Consider the following 19,096-nt stretch of genomic DNA (forward strand, 5'->3'; position numbering starts at 1 on the left):
CCACATGGGAAGAGGAGAGGAGAAAAGCTGACTCCAGGGGCAAGCAAGGTAGTGGAAGAGCTGATTCGTGGCAGGGCTTTGTGCCTTCTCCTCCTCCTGTGCTCCTTGGTAGGGCATAGGAGCCCAGGTGGCAGTGCCCAGGTGGCCTCAGGTAGCATGAGGCACTAGAGGTGACACTGCTTCCGCAATATGGGCAATCTCCGGAGGGAACAAGACCTTGGGGCAGCCCAGCACCCCTACCTGCAGTGGCTACCTCCGAGTTAAACTTGCCCCCATTTCCATGGGGGTCCTGAGAACAGCTGGCCCATCTCAGGGAACCAATGTGTTTTCATCTGATGGGAAAAGTCACCCCGAGTAGATGGTAACAAGTCTAGGAGCCTGTGCCAAGGCTTCCTTTCATTTTCAAAGCAAGGAGTAACCTTTCTTTCTTCATTTCTCATCATCATCCCCAAAACAACGCCTTTGGGTTGACTCTGTCAACAGAGGACTTGTAGGCACTATGAGAGGAGTGGGCAGATGCAAGGTTCTGTTCCCTCGTGTGCAATGATTACCTCTCAAGGGACTCTGGTCACTGGCACATCCCAGCAAGTCCCCTTTTGCATCATGTGACTGGGACAGAGCATGAGAAAATGAATAGCCCAAGAAATGCTGTGGCACAGTACAAGCGGAAAGTTGGACAGGCGGCAGTGCCCAGAAGGGCCTAAGACCCCCCCAGAAAACAAAGCTTCAAAGGAATCAGCTTGAGGCCTCACAGTTTTACCACAGGCTTGCTTGAGCAGATTTGCATCTCATTCCTGCTCAGAAGGAGTCCACAGTGCTGTCCTGAAGTGTTTTCTTGTCTCCTGCTTGCAGGAAATCTCCCTGCCAACCACCTGCTCTTCAGAGAGCAGCCTCCTCCACCCAGAATGCCTGCTCTCCACGTGGACAAAGGAAAGGGAGACACAGGCAAGGGCAAAGCTCCTCCTGGCAGGTGAGGCACTTGGAGAAAGGGCTGAGGGTGACCCTGTACTCTTGTTGTTTGAGTGAGACAGTGTCTCCTTTGGAGACAGTGTTGATGGTAACTCTGAAGGCCTTTGACCACACGCCACAATGACCTCTGCTCCCTTGCTGGATGGCCAGCACACAGCAAGTTCTTGGGAGACCCCCGGGTTCGCTTCATGGTTCTCCTGACTCTGCCTCCAGAGTACAGGCTTTTTGGCAAGTCAGTGCAAACGTAGCTTCTGGGAGACCAGGACCCTTTTCTCATGCCCTCTAGAGGTAAGTAAGCAGCAGCCTTTCTTTCTTGGTGACAAGAAGGTTGGGGATGCACAGCCATTTTCCAAGGATGACGGAAAGACTGAATGCTCTTGGAATGGCTTTCAGACAGAGCAGGTGTTTGTCTGAGCTCTGTGCCACTCTCTGGGCTCTTTGCAATGGCCACTGAGTACTAAGTCAGAAAGGATTAAACAGGGAGGAGCTCTTTCTTTGAATGGAAAGGACGTTGCTTTGCAAGGCAAAGTGAAGTTGCAGTTCTCCTGCCAGCCAGGATACAGAGCAGGAGGGTCTGCTAATGATTTGGTTCCCTTTAAGCCTTTTCATTCATCTGAAGAGCTGTCTTGTGCCTGGCACGAGAGAGTGCCAGGGATGGGTAAATGGCAAGTGTGCTTTCCTCCCCGGATCACTTGCTCCATTCTTGACACTGAGTCCCCAGTGAAAAAACATTTCCCATCCCTAACCACAGAGTATTTTGGACCACCGAGCAGTGATAAACGTAACTGCCAGGAAGGGGCGTACTGGTGTCTCTCGGAGCCTGTCCTTGCACATGACGTGGCGCCACAAGTCCTGGCTGCATCAAGAGAGAGCCTGGATGTGGGGGCATCCGGAGCATTTCTGTGGGCATGTTGTGCAGCCCGGGGTGTTTCAGCCAGGGGTGATCTCTGTCTCTGTGGCACAGAGAACACATGTATTGGAACGCACGTCATTCCCCTGCACAACTGTCTTGTGCTGCAGAGGCAGGTGGCCAGCTCGTGAGTGCGGGCTGGGGAGCAAACTGCCCCTGTGCTCACACCACCTCCCCGTGATGTGTGTTTTCAGCGTGCTGCCAGCCATCCGAGGGAGCTCCTCAAGGAAGGTGGAGAAAGGCAGGAGGAAGCCAAGTGCTGAAGCCAGACTCCCAGAATCATCGGGAAAGCAAAAGGAAAAGAAAGCAAAGGCGGCACTGAAGGCAGAGAGAGAAATGGAAGAGCCAGAGAGAAGCCAGGTACCGGAAGCCTTTGTAAACCTTCAGGCAGAAAAAGCCTTTCCTCTATTCGAGGGAAGCTGAACCCGGAAGATAGCTCAGGAACCTGTCACAGGTGCCTGGTGATGCATCTGTAAGAGGCCAAGGAGCCCCAGGAATGGGCTCCGTGGTCCAAGAGAAGTGCCAGTGGTATGAAAGGCCCATTGCTGGGCTGTTGGGTGTTGGGGAAGCAGCAGGCGAGGCCATGAGCACTGATGCTGATGGTGCAACCAGGGGTCACTCTTGATGTGCTGAACGCCACAGCAGGGCTGCATTCATAGTTCCTGCTCAGCCTACAGCAGTTTCCTCCCCTCCTTAGCTGGGCCATGAGAGATGTGTGACTGAGCTAGAAAGCTTGTCTGGCATCACTGTGGAGCCTTGGTGAGGCTGGGCCGTGCCCTGAGGGCTGTGTGGAGTTGGTTGTCCAGCTTCTGGCTGTCCAGCTACGGCTGGAGCGTCCCTGCCTGAGCAAGGGCTTTCTCCTGCCTTGGGGTACCTGCGGCCCCACCAGGGGGGCTCCTGCAGGTGCCGGCTGCTCTAGTGTGGCATGTTCAGAGCATCCAAGTGAGGGGAGACCCAGCATACAAAGCCTGCTCTGATGCCAATGCAGGTTCGGCGGATGTCGCAAACACTGACAAACCTGCGGCCTGACCTCCGCCTACCCGAGAGGGCTGGTGATCGTCCTGCAGAGAGAAAGCCCACCATTAAGGAAGTGTACATCTACCACCTGGGGCCAGAAGAAGAGATGACAGTGTTCCTCTACTTCTCCCACATAGATGAGGAGGAGAAGAAAAAGCAGCAGCCATCGGAAGAGATGGGATATGACGTGAGTGTGTGTGATTCTGAGGGTGAAGGCTGAGCTCAGTAGGGCTTGTGAGGACTGTGGGCTGTGAGCCGCTGAGCCCGGAAGGAGGGTTTCATTTTGGAGTTGTGCTCTGGCAGTGGCAATGTTCTCTGCTTGTTGCTGAGGTGAGGAGTGCGACCCTGGAGGGATAGTGGGGGCCAATGGGGAAATTGCAGTGATGCAGTGGGGTCATGCTCTAGCATGCCCCTGAGAGCGTGTGGAGGTCACTTCATGGGCTGTAGCGCTGCTGCGGAGCGCTCCTAGGGGAAGTTGCCTGTGGATCTGTGGGCTGGGCAGCAGCACTGCGCAGTCTCAAGGTTGTATGAGAGTCTCTGCGCATGTGCAGGATTCCTTCACTTGCTGGATGATGGAGGAGTGGGAGGAGTATAAAGGCGAGTCATCTCCAGAGGACAAGGCCAGCGGCAGCTCCCTGCAAAGGTACGTGTGCCCCAGCTGCAGCAAGGCCTTGTGGCATTTGGATGGCAGTGACCCCCTGCAGGGTGAGGAAGCCACATTGCTGGGTGGTGGAGCTGAAGTGCCCCAGGAGCCTCGGATTTCTCCGGGCAGATGAGAAATGCCTGGGGTAGAGCCTGCTGGCAAGTGCCTCTCAGCATCCTCAACCAAGTAGCAACAACTTGTCCGGCGCTGGGGGCTCTCAGTCCAATTGGGAGTGTGTGTGTACAGGGCCTTTGAGAGACAGGAGGGCTCCGCTCCTTCCAGAGCGTGAGAGAGACTCTGTCCCTGCTCTCGCAGGATGGTTTCCAAACAAAGGCTGCAGGCGCTTCGAGCAGCAGCGAGCAGTCTCGACAAGGAGGCAGAGAAGAGTCAGGTGGAAGAGATGGGAGCAAGGAACGCTGCTGAAGAAGGGGAGTGCCTCAGGTGAATATCTCCAAAAACAAGTGTTGCTTCCCCTTGGGCAGTGCCCTTCCTTCTGCCCCCAGCAGCATGAGGGAAAGAGGGTCTTTTCCGGAGAGCTGTCACGGGACAGAGAGCAGCAGGCTTGCACGTCTGTGCCCTTGGATCGGCTCAGATAGCCCTTCCACCCACCAGGCAGTTTTTGGACACTCACAGGAGGCTTTCCATGTGGGACAGGAGTGATGGAGGACTGCAGAGACAAAGGGAGAGAGCAGGCTGCGTTGCTAGTGTTTTAGGTTGACTCAGTTCCTGGGAAAGCTCTTCTTTTGTATTACAGCCTGCTTTTATGCCTGGCACGAGAGAGTGGCAGGGATGGGTAAATGGCAAGTGTGCTTTGCTCCCCTGATCACTTGCTCCATTCTTGACACTGAGTCCCCAGTGAAAAAACATTTCCCATCCCTAACCACAGAGTATTTTGGACCACTGAGCAGTGATAAACGTAACTGCCAGGAGGGGGTGTACTGGTGTCTCTCGGAGCCTGTCCTTGCACATGACGTGGCGCCACAAGTCCTGGCTGCATCAAGAGAGAGCCTGGATGTGGGGGCATCCGGAGCATTTCTGTGGGCATGTTGTGCAGCCCGGGGTGTTTCAGCCAGGGGTGATCTCTGTCTCTGTGGCACAGAGAACACATGTATTGGAACGCACGTCATTCCCCTGCACAACTGTCTTGTGCTGCAGAGGCAGGTGGCCAGCTTGTGAGTGCGGGCTGGGGAGCAAACTGCCCCTGTGCTCACACCACCTCCCCGTGATGTGTGTTTTCAGCGTGCTGCCAGCCATCCGAGGGAGCTCCTCAAGGAAGGTGGAGAAAGGCAGGAGGAAGCCAAGTGCTGAAGCCAGACTCCCCGCTGTGAGCCCTCTCAGTAAAAGCGGGGAGAGGGCAGGACAGGTAGGTGATAGTGACTGAGGTCCTCCTTGTGCCACATGGGCTTGTAGAAAAGTGCAGTTCTATGGGCCGCGGGTATGGAAGCCTCCTTCCTAAGTGTTCATTAGACCTTGGATTGGCCTCTTCAGGGGCTTGCTTTAAAAGGCGCAGGCTAGGCTCTATTTTCTCTAGGCGTTGGTCACTACTGCCTTCTCCGGAATCACATCAAAAGCCCCTCTTTGGCCCTGTTCCTCGTGGAAGTGTACCTGCTGGGCCTTTCAGGGATGGAAGGAGGGCACCTTCTGTTTCTCTGAGTGGTTATTTAGCTCCCCGGTCAGAAGAAAGCAGGGATTTTCTGTCTGGCCAGAACTAGCTTTAGGGCCTAAGAGCGCCCAGAGAAAGGCTCAAGACAAAGGGCTGCAGAGAGAGAGAAATTACCTTATGGCCCTGGAAAGAAACAGATGCCAGTAGTGCTCCTTGCTGTGTCTTTTCTGTGGCCCTGCAGCACGCAGCCTTTCTGTCTGTTGTGCAGGGGCAAAGAGATCTTTGGGACTCCTCAGCTAAGCCAAAAGAGAAGAAAGAAAGGGCAGGCCTGAAAGGCAAGGGAGAAAAGGAAGAGCCAGAGAGGAGCCAGGTACTTTGTAAACCTTCCGACAGAAAAAGCCTTTCCTCTGCTCCAGGGCAGCGGAGCCTTGCAGGTTCCTCAGGGAGCCAGGTTGGAGGTGCCTTGTTGCTGCCAAAGAGCGAGGCAGGGGAGTCCTGTCTTTCCTAAAATCTGAACGCCCAGGAAGATTTTCCTTTCCTGTGGGTTTGGCTGAAAAGGCAAGCAAGGCAACTGAAGACAGAGGAGCATGTTTGAAGAAGACCGCCGTATTCCCTCTGGAGCTCTTTTGCAGAAGCATCCATAAGAGGCCAAGGACGCCCAGGAATGGGCTCCGTGGTCCAAGAGAAGTGCCAGTGGTATGAAAGGCCCATTGCTGGGCTGTTGGGGGTTAGGGAAGCAGCAGGCGAGGCCATGAGCACTGATGCTGATGGTGCAACCTGAGGTCAGCAGGGGCGCTCAGGGTTGTTTGGTGTGGCGTGCTGAACACCACAGCAGGGCTGCCTTCCCAGCTCCTGCTCAGCCAACAGCAATTCCTTCCCCTCCTTTGTGACGACTGTGTGCTCTGAGCCACTGAGCCCGGTGGGAGGATTTCATTTTGGAGTTCTGCTCTAGCACTGGCAATGCCTTCCACTCATCCATGATGTGAGGAGTGAGCTCCTGGTGGGAGAGGGGGGGCCAATGGGGAACTGTAGTGATGCCCTGGTGATGCATCAGTTTCCCCTTGAGAGCATGTTGAGGTTGCTTTCTAGGTAGAAAAGAGCCCCTGTGCAAAGTTGTGGGCTGTGTTTGCTTAAGGGAGTTGAGGCTTAGTATTGCAAATATTAGCTTAAGATTGCTGACTGGATGGCTCAAGTCAAGCGGCAGAGGAGACAGTTGTGAGACAATTGTGCCCTGTAGGAAGAACGAGCCCTGCTAAACCCCCATCCCCACTCTTTGCCTGCGATGAAGGCAGGGCAGGTGTCCTGCTCTGCAAGTCACAATTCCCTTCCCTCGTTTGTGTTGCCTCGGGAGATCCCAGCTTGAGAGAGGAGTGCCCGTGGGAAGCAGCAGTGACACCTGGTCAGGCTGTGACATAGCTAGGGTATGTTGCAGTGACCCTGCCAGTTCTGTAGCTACAGTGGCAGCGTGCCTTCATGGGGTGCCTGAGGCCAGGCCAGAGCAAGGGGTCTGGTGACAGCAGAGATCCTGCAGGCACTGGCTGCTCTCTTGGTGCCTGTAGAGAGCCTCTGAGCGTGCTCGGAAGTGGGGCTAAAACCTTCCTTGACTTGTCTTGCAGGTTCAGCAGAGAAGTGAAACCCAGTCAAGGGTCCAGTCGGGCTCATCCCTAGCCCCAGCTGGGAAAGAGGAGGAGAGTGCTGGGAAGCTGCGTGAAGAAAAGCCGCCTTCTCAGGATGTCCTCCAGTACCGCCTGGCACCAGATGAGGATGTGACCATCAATGTTTTATTCTCCCGCATAGACGAGGAGCAGAAAAGAGCAGCCGAGAGGCTGGGGGCACAGCAGACGGAGTAAGTGTGTGCCAGCTCCAGGCAAAGCCTGGGAGCGTGCAGGGGTAGTGACCCACCGAGGTGTCAGAATCCCAATCCCAGAGCCACTGGTTTGAATAGGAGTTGTTGTGACTTGGGATTGGCCTGGCTTAGACCTTGATCCCATGCCCCTCTCTGCAGCCCCAAGCAAATGCCCAGCACTGCCTTGGAGGTGGATGCCTCAGACATGCCTTCCCTCCAAGGGGCAGCTGTTGGGCACTCCAAATAGGATTACAATGTGGGACATGGAAGTCTTGAGCAACTGAACACAAAGGCATGTTTGTCTGCCCCTTTTCAAACCTCCCCCGGAATGCTGAATGCTGAATGCTGAATGCTGAATGCTGAAGCCAAGGAATGGGTTTCCCGCCCAGTCTTGGCCCCACCAGGCTCAGCCTCAGCCTGACCAACTGCTCCAAGGACTTTGGGTAGAGCCAGGGGCCTGTATCACAGCCCAGTGAGTATGGAAATGCCATCAGACGCACAGCCACAAATATATGGCCTGACATAGCCTGCAGTGTTTCTCTGCCTTTCTGCCTGTGCATCCCACTGAGCCTCTTCCTTTCTTGCTCCTTAGCTCTGGAGAGAAGAGCCGCCTGCCGAGCCAACAGCAGAGGTACCAGTGAGTGCCAGCCATCCCGGCCCTCACAGAATTGTCTTCCTGTGCATTAAACCAGAGCTCCAAGGGGCTGTGGCTATTTCCTTGGCCTGGTGTGAACTCTGCCATTTGCAGCATGTGAATGTCCAGAGGGGCCCCAAAACAAGAGCTCAGCAGTCAGGGGTTGAGTGTCAGTGCCTGCTGCCAGGGCAGCTCTCTCCCAAGGTCATGCCATAACTATTTGTCGGCAGCTGTGGTCCCGATGGCTCAGGGACCTCCTACTCTTTGCAGGAGCCAGTCAGAGGAGTGGAGTCAGCCCCTGCCTGGCAGCACACCCCCTGGTGACAAGGGGACACTCCAGGGAGGTGGGAAGAGCTGGTGTAGCCCTCCTGAGGCAGAAGCGGGTGGAGCCAGGGCCTCCCTCTCCTGCTGCCAGGCCTGGCTGCAAGAAGGGACCTCAACTCTCGTGTGCAGGTTTGTTGCACTGAGTACTTGGCTTTTGGGGGTGTGAAGGGAATACTGTGGATCGCAAGGACTAGCAATGGAAGCTGAAGACCAGTAGGGAGTGGCCATGACAGTGCGTGGCTGCCTTGGTTGTAGCCCCCATGAAATAATGGAGTTCAAGAGCCGGAGGGGAGCAAGGAAGGAGAGCAGCAGAGTGCAGAGCGTGGGCTTGATGCGAGCAGACTTCACCCTTGTCAGGGAACTGATTGGGGTGTCCCATAGAAGCAGGCCTGAGGGGCAAAGGAGCTTAAGAAACCTGGCAGGTGTGTAAGGGCGGCACCCTCCAAGCACAAGAAGGCTGCACCTTGATAGGCAGGCAAACAAACAGAGGTATCAGGCGACTGACTTGGCTGAGCCGGGAACTCATGATGGAACTGCAGTGCAAAAAAGGGAGCAGAGAGGAGGTGGAAGCAAGGAGCAGAGGAATACAGAAACAAGCCCCGGGTGTGTAGGGATGGTGTCAAGAAGGCCAAAGCTCAGCTGGAGTTGAGGCTTGCGAGGGACGTCGACGACAAGAGCTTCCTCTGCTAAATGTGCAGGCTGAACTGGAAAATACTGGTACCTTGCTGAATAGAGTGGCTGAATTAAGGAGAGCAAAGCAATGAGGCGGAGCTACTGTGTGCCACCTTTGCCTCAGTCTTCCCCAAAAGGTCTCTGGGCCTCTGTGCTTAGGGAAAGGGTTCAAGGAGGAGAAGAACCGGCAGCAGTGATGGAGGATGGGGTCAGGGCTCTTTGATCCAACCAGGCCAGCTCTCGGATGCCTTGGGTGACCTCCCAACAGCTGCCCTGCTGCCTGCCCGCTGCTGCCTTATCACATGGCTGAGACAGGAGTGACCTCACCGTCAAGGCACCAGCCATGTCCTCTCTCCTGTCCTCCCTCTCCTCTGCCCCAAATCTGTCACCTTGGCTGGGGCAATGTTCTGATGCCCTTGAGGACATCACAATGCCTGCCCAGCTGCCTGGTTGCTGATGACCTATGGAGTTGCTGTGATCCAGATGACCGCAGAGTTTGTCAGGGCCCTGAGGGCACTAACAGGCCTTTATGTCCCTGGCCAGCCCCACCTGGGGCCTCCTCTAGTAGCGTCCCCTAAAGCTTGCAGCCCAGCACCCCACCCAGACGGCTTTTGAATCTCTCCAAGGGGGGAGACTCCACAGCCTCTCTGGGCAACCTCTGCCAGTGCTCGCTCACCCTCACAGTCCAGAACTTTTGCCTTCTGTTCAGGTGGAACTTCCTGTGTCTCAGTGTGTGCTGAACATCATGCTGAAGACTGCAAACAGACTTTGCTTTTGTGTTCCCTAGTCCCTCGGTACCAGCTCACAGCACAAATGTCTCAGTCCTCCCCACTTCCCTTACCAAACCTACTCGCTCACCAGACTGTCCCGGCCAGCCCAGCTGCAGCACCTTGCAGCCCTCCGCCCCTGCACAGAAGGGGAAGGCCTGCTCCTGCAACCCCACAAGTGGTTTCGGCCCTCTTGCCCCTCTTGCCAGCTCTTGCTGCTGCCGAACCCTGCTCTCCCGTCAGCAGCTCAGCTGCGACTGTGACCCAGGACATCCCACTCTGTCTCTAGTCTCAGCCTGTCTCCAGCCAACAAATCAGGCCAAGGCTCGAGCACAGCCTGGACTGAGAGCACTGTCCTCTCCCCCGAGGTTGCGCTCAGGGTGGATGAAGGACTGACCTTACCATGGTGGGGGTCTCTGGCAGAGCTGTCTGAGCATCAGGCAGATGTCTGAATAGCTCTCATGTCGCCACCCAGGTGCTGGAGCAGGGGGCTCAGCCAGCCTCTTTCACTGCCCCATGCCACTGCACCCTCCCTTCTCCCCGTTCAGTAACGAGATGTACGGACACGCCCACCCAGCGCTGACACACACTCTTCCCTCTTCTGTCCTTCCCATCAGGGAAGGAGATGGCACAACTCAGCTCAGCTCAGTGGCAACAGGACACGCGCGCATCCCCCATGCTGGTCTCCAGCTTCTGTCGCCATCCCACATGCTCCAGAAAGGACATCCCACAGCGACATGCATGTCCCAGCCACCAGCAGATCTGCTGTGCCAGAGCTCACTCCCCAGAGATGTGCCTCCAGGGAAGTTGGGCTTTTGTTGTGACTGACTCGGAGAGGAAGCTGCTGCCAGCTTTGAGAAGGAGCTTGAAAAGGCTTGCCTGTAGGGACAGGAACTGCAGGACTCTCACTGCCCCAACACACTCCTTCCAGGTGGGTCTTGAGCCAGAAACAGGAGTGTCTTTGAGGAGGATGGGGTTGGAGGCGGAATAGATTAGCACTGAATCCTCTTGGCCACCTCACCACCATCTTGCTGTTGTCAGTTTGTAGTTTCAACTTTTGACAAAACAAATTGAGCTACGGCACGTTCCTCTTGACTTTTGGTTTTGTTTTGGAACATCAGGGCTGACCAGCAGGGAGAAGCCTGAACGACATGTCCTGTGCTCTTGTAGGTCGTGCTGAGCATTCCTGAAGAGCCTATATCCCATTATTGCAGGGTTCCGGTGCTGTGAGCTATCCCATCACATGCCATTTTTCAAGACAAGCAGCCAGCCTCCACAATTTTATACACAGTCCCAAGGAGAGCGCAAAGCACACAATGATCACACAGAACAGAATCCCTACAGCATGCAGCAAACAATCATACAAGCCAGAAGTGGTGGGAGACCACCCAAACAAAGTTTCCCACCATTTATGCTCCGCGTCTCTTTTTGGTTCTTTCAAGTATCGCTTGACTCTGTTGTGTATCATGCTCTGCAGTCATTCTTTGACCTTCTGGAGTAATGTCCGCAACGGCTCATGGTGTAATCATTCCTTCACTGACCTGAGATGCATTCCAGTAGGTACTGGTGATAATTCTTGAATCCATGAATAATCCCCCTGGAGTAACCTGGTGAGTTGTTACGGGGCTTGTAAAATTGTAGCCACATCCCTTTATCATTGTACAGTTACACATGCACAAATTTAAACTATTATTGTGATACAACATTGCACCATCAATTACAACAGTGCTGCCCCTGACTGCGCAAACATAGACAACCCTTTCCAGGAGAGACCAAAGTTGCCTTCTCATTTGCACTTTGGGTCTGCACCCCAACATGACAAACACTGTGTTCCGTGGCTAAACAAATGTCTTGAGTTTGTAGGCCATTACCTTCACGTACAAATTCTAATTGACCCCAACCCATCCAGGTGGCTAAATCTATAGTGTTCCGTTTATCACGAATGTGCTGTGCCCATCCCCTGTGTTCCAAAGGACGTAATGTAACATCCCCATGGACCCGGCCTAGAGGCACACTAGGAGAGATTGTAGAGACCTGTGCTTCTTGAATAGTGAGAACGAGAGCAGTTATCACTTTTTGCTCCTTATTGCATGGGAAAATTAAGCATTTGCCACCAAGCTGGATATTTCCCTTCAAATACAGTACTCTTTTCCCATATCAAGTCCCAGAACTGTGGTTCGACATTTCCCAACAATGATTCCTGCAGCAGCCACCGCACGCATACATCCAGGAGTCCCCAGAAGGACAACATCCAACTGTACTGAAGAATACGTGACTGGTCTGGGTTGAGGACCTAGCATTTGAGCCAGCACTCCACTGGCAAGCCCTTGTTGTTCATGAATGTACAGCTGGGAAGGTTTTTTATAATGGGGGAGCCCTAAAGCCAGGGATTCACCGAATGCCTCCTTAATTTTGTTAAATGCCAAATCTCTCTGGCTGTCCACTTTATAGCTTCTACTGCTTCCTCTTCAGCTGCTTCCACTAATGGGTTAACTAAGTCCCCAAGCCAGCAATCCATGGCCTACAGAAGCCTACTGCCCCTAAAAAACCCCTAATCTGCTTTTTCATCAGAGGTCGAGGTAAATCTTCAATTGCTTTCATGTGTTCAGGATCAATAGATCTTTTTCCTTCCGTTAGAATGAATCCTAAATATTTTCCTCTTTCTTGACAGAACTGGCGCGTAGGTGGGGATGCACGATGTCCCTTTTCAGCTAAGGCTGTACACAAAATTATTGCATGTGAGGTACAAGCAGTTTTTGTTCTCCTAGCAAGCAATAAATCGTCTACATCCTGTATTAGCATGGAATCCAAGTGTCGGGGGCGATGTGTACCAGAAGACGACTGGGAGCAGCAGCAAAGTATTTTCTCAGTGCCACAAGCCCTGGGAAAGTGCACCGAAGACTTGAGGCAGTGCCAAGACGGACGGGGGCACCTGAGCTGGGCAAGGACGGCAGAGAGAGAAGAGACTCTCGATGCAGAGCGCCGCTTGTAGCAATGCAGCAAAATAACAAGTAACTTTAATCTGGAAACACAACGGTATTCTCACATGATAAGGTGTATGTTCTCACCCATTAAGGTATATAAGAGAGGATGGACTATAAAATAAACAATCTTGCTTCACTACACACAAGGTTCGTGTCTTCAATCCCCACATCAGAGCATAAAACAACGGTACGTAAGCCTTTCTGCAGCAACCGAGCAAAACTAGTTGGTGAGCCAGTGGATCCTTGTGCAAGTCGCGTCCAGGTCGGTTGTTGTCCTTTCCAGGGAAATGCAAACAAAAGTTGACTCTCTTCTCCTGCAGGTATACTAAAGAAAGCGGAACTTAAATCTATTACTGTAAACCCCTTAGCCCATACAGGAATTGGAGTTAAAACTGACAACATAGTGATTAATAGCACGTACAGCCTGTACAAATCGATACTCAGGATCTCCCTCACTGTCCAGGCGATGTTTACGTGTACTGGTAAAATGGGTGTATTAAAAGGAGAAATGCAGGGCTTCAAAATCCCCTGTTCTAAATAGGTATCCCTCTGTTTTGGAATATTTTACTCTACCTCATGCAGGACAGCATATTGTTTTACAGCTGGAGGGGGACCTTTTATCTGTATAATTCAAAAGAGACAAAGTAGCCCCTGCAGCCACTAGAAAGGTTACTTGCTTTCCAGCAACTTTCCTGGTTATGCAGCCCTGACTAGCCAAAGGGATTGCATCCAAAAACATACATACACATTTAATACAATTGTACTCCTCCTCAACGAGTCATTGATCAGTTCGGCCGACATCTTGATTTTCTCCCGAAGGAGGATTCACCCCTGACTGTGGCTGAATTCGTGCACAGCTTGGGCACTCACGCTGCAGATGTCCTCACTTCCCACAATAATAACACTCCCGAGAACCTAACCCAGGTGCAGAAGTTAATGGAATTCCCCTTCCTCCCTTCATGACTCCTCATCCTGCTGCCATCCCACCCATCCACCATCCAGAAAAAGAGCCACAACCTTGTTCAATCACAACTTCATGGGCAGAGAGGAACCTCCTGAGGTTCAACAAAGGCAAGTGCGGGGTCCTGCACCTAGGGAGGAAGAACTCTAATGGGCCAGGACAGGCTGCGGGTTGACCTGCTGGAAAGAGAGTACAAGAGAGACATGGCCCTACTGGAGAGAGTCTGGCGGAGGGCTACAAAGAGGTTGAGGGGCCACCCAGAGCATCTCTCCTGTGAAGAAAGGCTGAGAGAGCTGGGCCTGTAGAGCCTGGAGAAGAGAAGACTGAGAAGGGATCTCATCAACGTGTACAAGTGTGTGAAGGGAGGGTGTCAAGAGGATGAGACCAGACTCTCCTCTGGGATGCCAGCAGCTTCTGAGGAAGGCTTGGCCCAGCCTGGGCCATCTCTGGCCCGCTGGAGCCCCCAGCATTTGCGCCCCTTCTCCTGGCAGCCCCTCCCGCAGCAGTGGCCCTTCCTCAGCACCATCCCCGTGGTGAGGGCTGTGCCTGGCTGGAGGGCGCTCACAGTCGACAGTCGAGGTCGACTGTGACGTCTCCAGGTGACGTCTCCCGAGGGGAGCGTTGGCTCCCAGCCCCCACCGCAGCCCCCCCATGCACTCGCCTCTGCCCCACGGACACCCCCCGGCAGTGGGGCAGTGTCAGAGGCCACCTGCATGTTGGCAGGTGCTGTGGAGCAGCTGGGACAGGGCCGGATGGGGCCAGCAGAGGTGCTGCTGGTGCTGTGCGTGGGCAGAGAGTGCGGGAAGGCACTTCCTGAGCTTCCTCGCTGACCTGCTGGTCTCTGCGTGGCCTTGGGAGTCTCTGGCTCTTGCCCAGGCTTGGCAGCTCCTTTTCCCTTGCCCCCAGCCCAACAGCAGGGAGCTGAAAGCGGAGACTCAGGGAAGCTCCTTGCCTTTGGTGTTGTCCCTGCCTTGAGCATCCTCCTGAGAAGCCCCTGGGGAAGCGTTCTGGGGGTGAGCGGGAGCTGTGAGCAGCCCTGCCCCACGCAGCCCCTCTCTCCCTGGGGGAATGACCCTGCCCTGCCGGGGCCGCTCCTTCTCCCAGAGCTTCCCCAGCCAGTGTTCAACCAGTTATGCCTGGATGTGGCCTGGAGAAGGCTGCGTTGTGCTTTGTGCCTGCTGGGAGAGCGATGCTGGCGAGGTGTGACTGAAGGACCAGAATGAAAAGTGTCTCTGGCTGAAAGCTGAACTGGAGGGCACAGGCATTTCTTGCCGCCTTGAGTTTTACCTTCTGAAAGGTACAGGCCACTTGGGAGGAATACAGGGACGTTGTCAGAGCGTGCAGGGATGCGACAAGGAAGGCTAAGGCCCAGTTGGAATTAAATCTGGCAAGGGATGTCAAGGACAACAAGAAGGCCTTCTTCAAATACATCAATAGCAAAAGGAAGACTAGGGAAAACGTGGGCCCGCTGCTGAATGGGGCAGGTGCCCTGGTGACGAAGGATACAGAGAAGGCAGAGTTATTGAATGCCTTCTTTGCTTCCGTCTTCACTGCTAAGGCCAGTCCTGAGGAATTCCAGACCTTGGAGACAAGAGAGAAAGGCTGGAGAAAGGAAGACTCTCCCTTGGTGGAGGAGGATCAGGTTAGAGATCTTTTGTCCAAACTTGACACCCATAAATCCATGGGCCCCGATGGGATGCACCCACGAGTGCTGAGGGAGCTGGCGGATGTTATCGCTAGGCCACTCTCCATCATCTTGCAAAGGTCCTGGAGATCAGGAGAGGTGCCTGAGGACTGGAAGAAAGCCAAGGTCACCGCAGTCTCCAAAAAGGGCAAGAAGGAGGAGGCAGGAAACTCCAGGCCTGTCAGCCTCACCTCCGTCCCTGGAAAGCTGATGGAACAGCTCCTCCTGAAGGTCATCACTAAGCATCTGGAGGACAAGAAGGTGATCAGGAGTAGTCAGCATGGATTCACCCAAGGGAAATCATGCTTGACCAATCTGATAGCCTTCTATGACGGAATGACTGGCTGGGTAGATGAGGGCAGAGCAGTGGATGTTGTCTCCCTGGACTTCAGCAAGGCTTTTGACACTGTCTCCCATCACATCCTCCTAGGTAAGCTCAGGAAGTGTGGGCTAGATGAGTGGACGGTGAGGTGGCTTGAGAACTGGCTGGATGGCCGAGCTCCGAGGGTTGTGGTGAATGGCGCAGAGTCAAGTTGGAGGCCTGTGGCTAGTGGTGTCCCCCAGGGGTCAGTCCTGGGCCCAGTCTTGTTCAATATATTCCTCAACGACCTGGAGGAAGGGACAGAGTGCATCCTCAGCAAGTTTGCTGATGATTCTAAACTGGGGGGAGAGGCTAACACACCAGAAGACTGTGCTGCCATTCAGAGGGACCTGGCCAGGCTGGAGAGGTGGGCGGAGAGGAACCTCCTGAAGTTCAACAAAGGCAAGTGCAAGGTCCTGCACCTAGGCAGGAAGAATCCCATGCACCAGGACAGGCTGGGGGTTGACCTGCTGCAAAGTAGCTCTGCCGAGAAGGACCTGGGAGTGCTGGGGGACAACAAGTTAAACATGAGGCAGCAGTGTGCCCTTGTGGCCAAGAAGGCCAATGGTCTCCTGGGGTGCATTAGGCAGAGTGTTGCCAGCAGGTGGAGGGAGGTGATCCTGCCCCTCTCCTCAGCCCTGGTGAGGCCTCACCTGGAGTACTGTGTCCAGTCCTGGGCTCCCCACTACAAGAGAGACATGGCACTCCTGGAGGGAGTCCAGCAGAGGGCTACCAAGAGGATTAGAGGGCTGGAGCACCTCTCCTCTGAAGAAAGACTGCAAGAGCTGGGCCTGTTCAGCCTGGAGAAGAGAAGATTGAGAGGGGATCTCATCAACGTGTACAAGTATCTGAAGGGGGAGTGTCAAGAGGATGAGGCCAGCCTCTTCTCCGTGGTGCCCAGCAACAGGACAAGAGGCAATGGGCAGAAACTGAACCACAGGAAGTTCCATCTGAACCTGAGAAAAAACTTCTTCACTGTGAGGGTGACAGAGCATTGGAACAGGTTGCCCAGAGAGGTGGTGGAGTCTCCTTCCCTGGAGATATTCAAAAGCCGTCTGGATGTGATCCTGGGCAAGATGCTCTAGGTGACCCTGCTTGAACAGGGAGGTTGGACAAGATGATCTCCAGAGGTCCCTTCCAACCTAAACGATTCTGTGATTCTGTGAAATCCCAGCAGGTGCTGACTGAGAATGTATTTGTGTAGGAATGGATTGGCATGGAAAGTCAAAGCCACCCTCCCCTGTTTTTCTGCTCAGGTCGTCCTGTAGTGATGGTGGTGCCGGCTGGGATTGGGAGCATAACAGTGGAACAGAAATGATGTTGTTGAGGAAAGAGCAAAGTATCCTTGCAGTGTCTGCTGTTCTTTTTGGAAGGCAAGAGAAAGGAAAGCTTAGAAATTGCTTTCCTTCTCTGTTCCTGCAGTGGAAGTTTTCACAAGACTTCCTCTTTGTCTGAGCTGATCTGATGCTTTGACTCGTGCCTTCTGCTCTAGTGGGGAAGTGTGCAGCCGAGACTTTGTGAAAGACCTGGTTCCTGAGCACTGCTTTAACAGTAGGTAATTAAAGTGTGTGTAGGAGTTGTTTTTCCATCTTCCTCACTTGCTTAGACATTTCTACCACAGCTTGTGGTGTGTTGAAAGCAGAGATGTGTGGAGCACCTTTGGGTGTCTCTTGTTACTTAGAGATGGGTCTTCCGGCTTCTCTTGGAGATCTTCAGAAGTTGTGTTTAACCTGATGCCGTGTGCCTGCAGCTGCTCCCTCCCTCTGCGAGGGTCAGCCACAAATGTGGCTTCAGGGTCCGGGCGCTCCTTCAGTCCTGCTGGGGTGATTGTTTGTGGGAGTGGTGTGATGAGGCCGATGAGTGGTGCAGGCGTGAGAGCAGTCCAGCCAGAGCAGTCTGTGATAGCCCTGTGTTTAGCGCGCTGGTCCCTGCAGCTCTCTTGGCGCTGCCTCTTGCCCTGTTCAGTTCCCTTCCATCCCAGGCATGGAGGTGCTGCAGGCACTAGGTCTCAAGCACGTCTCCAGGTTAACAGCGCTGAACAGTGCTTCCCTGCAACTTTTTGGAACAAGCTGACGGGCCAGGGGAGGGACCGTTTGTTCAAGTGCCAAGAAGGAGCTGTTGCTCCCTGCCAAGTAATTGCTGGACATTTCCCTGCAGTCAGTTGTCAGCGCTTCCTTGCCCCAGTGGCAGCAGCCACCTCCACTGTGTCCTGGTGGGGCGAGCATGGGGCAGTGCCCACTGCCCTCCCTCCCAGCCAGGTTTCCTGTGTGCGAGCCATGGCTGGGGTGAGCGCAGCCGCAGTGCCCAGCCCGGCCAGGACCCCCGTCTGGGTTATCCCTGCCCCTGGGTGGGGGCAGGGGCAGCCCTGCAACCACCCTGTGCAGCCCCTGCCTGCTGCAGGGCCAGCCCTGGCCCCCCAGGGGCCCTGGCGCCAGGGGGGAGGCGGGTGTGCCCCCTCTGTGACACGAGCAGTGGTCACAGGGGACATCCCGGGTCACAGTGACAGCTCCCCTCTCCCGTGCCACCCTGGCCTCTCCCCACACGTCCCGGTGAGCCGAGGGAGCCCAGACGCTGGGACTGCTCTCGGCACCACTCTGCTGCCAGGAGCCACGGAGCCTCAGTGGCGGGGAGGCCAAGGCAGCGTGGGGCTGTGGTGAAGTGTGGAGGAGGAGGAGGAGGAGAGGAGCTGTTTCCTCGTCACCTCCTACTGTGGGGTTGACCCAGGGCGAGGAGGACCAAGATGGAGCTCTGGGAGGCTGGCCACGGGACACGGCGTGGGCAGAGGGTGTCAACACTCCCCGCCCAGGGTAAAGACTTCAGGAGCTCGTTCCCAGGAGCTGTCGCAGAGATCCTTAACTCTGAACATGGCTGTGGAAACCCGGGGGCCGGGGAGAGGCTGGATGGTCTGATGGTCTGACTGATGGTGCCTTTTGGCTCAGATGCCAGTGTGGCCACCAGGACTCCTGGCTCCTGGCCCTGATGCTGCCCCTGCTGTCCTGGGGCACCCCAGGCAGAAGTCCCTGCCCCGAGGGTCGCTGCTGGCCTCACAGTGGGGATCACCCACCTGAGATCCTGGTGTGGGAAGGAGGTGGAGCTGCTTGGGTGGCCACGCAGAGCCTGCGTGTGCAGGGATGCCGTATGGGGAAGCTGGCCCCACAGGGGAGCCTCCAGGGGATGCCCTGAGCCCCCGGACTCCCACGGGCACAGCAGCATCCTCTCGCTGGGGTGGAAATCCATTGCCAATATCCCTAGGGAGGGGCTCACCGTGTGAGAGCTGCATTTGTCAGGAAAGGAGAGCTGTGTGAAGAAGGCTGAGGGGTCCTGCAGCTCCTGCTGGGCTCTGGAGAGGCTGCAGGAAACTGCTGTGCTAGAAATGAACCCTTGCACTTTTCCTCAGCTCAGTGGGGCTTTCTGTCCAGGAGCCCAGCCACTGCCTCGAGTCCTTCCCACTGGCTCTCCTTGTACCTCCAGCCTGGCAGAGCAGGCTTTGACCTAGGAGACACACTGTGGATGTCCGGTAGCATGATCTCCATGCCTAATGGCTCTGTTTCAGGTCCCGACCTCGGCTGGGGTCAGTTGACAGGTTCTAGCCTGACGGCCCCTGTGAGGAATGGGGTTAGTTTGGGGAGGGGGTGCTGTTTGATGATGCCTGCCCTCCGCCTCTCCTTGGTTAGGCACGTGCTGAATGGTTGTGAGCCGGCTCACCCAGAGCATGGTGTGT

This window comes from Struthio camelus, chromosome 28 (assembly GCF_040807025.1).
Source record: "Struthio camelus isolate bStrCam1 chromosome 28, bStrCam1.hap1, whole genome shotgun sequence".
NCBI lineage: Eukaryota > Metazoa > Chordata > Aves > Struthioniformes > Struthionidae > Struthio > Struthio camelus.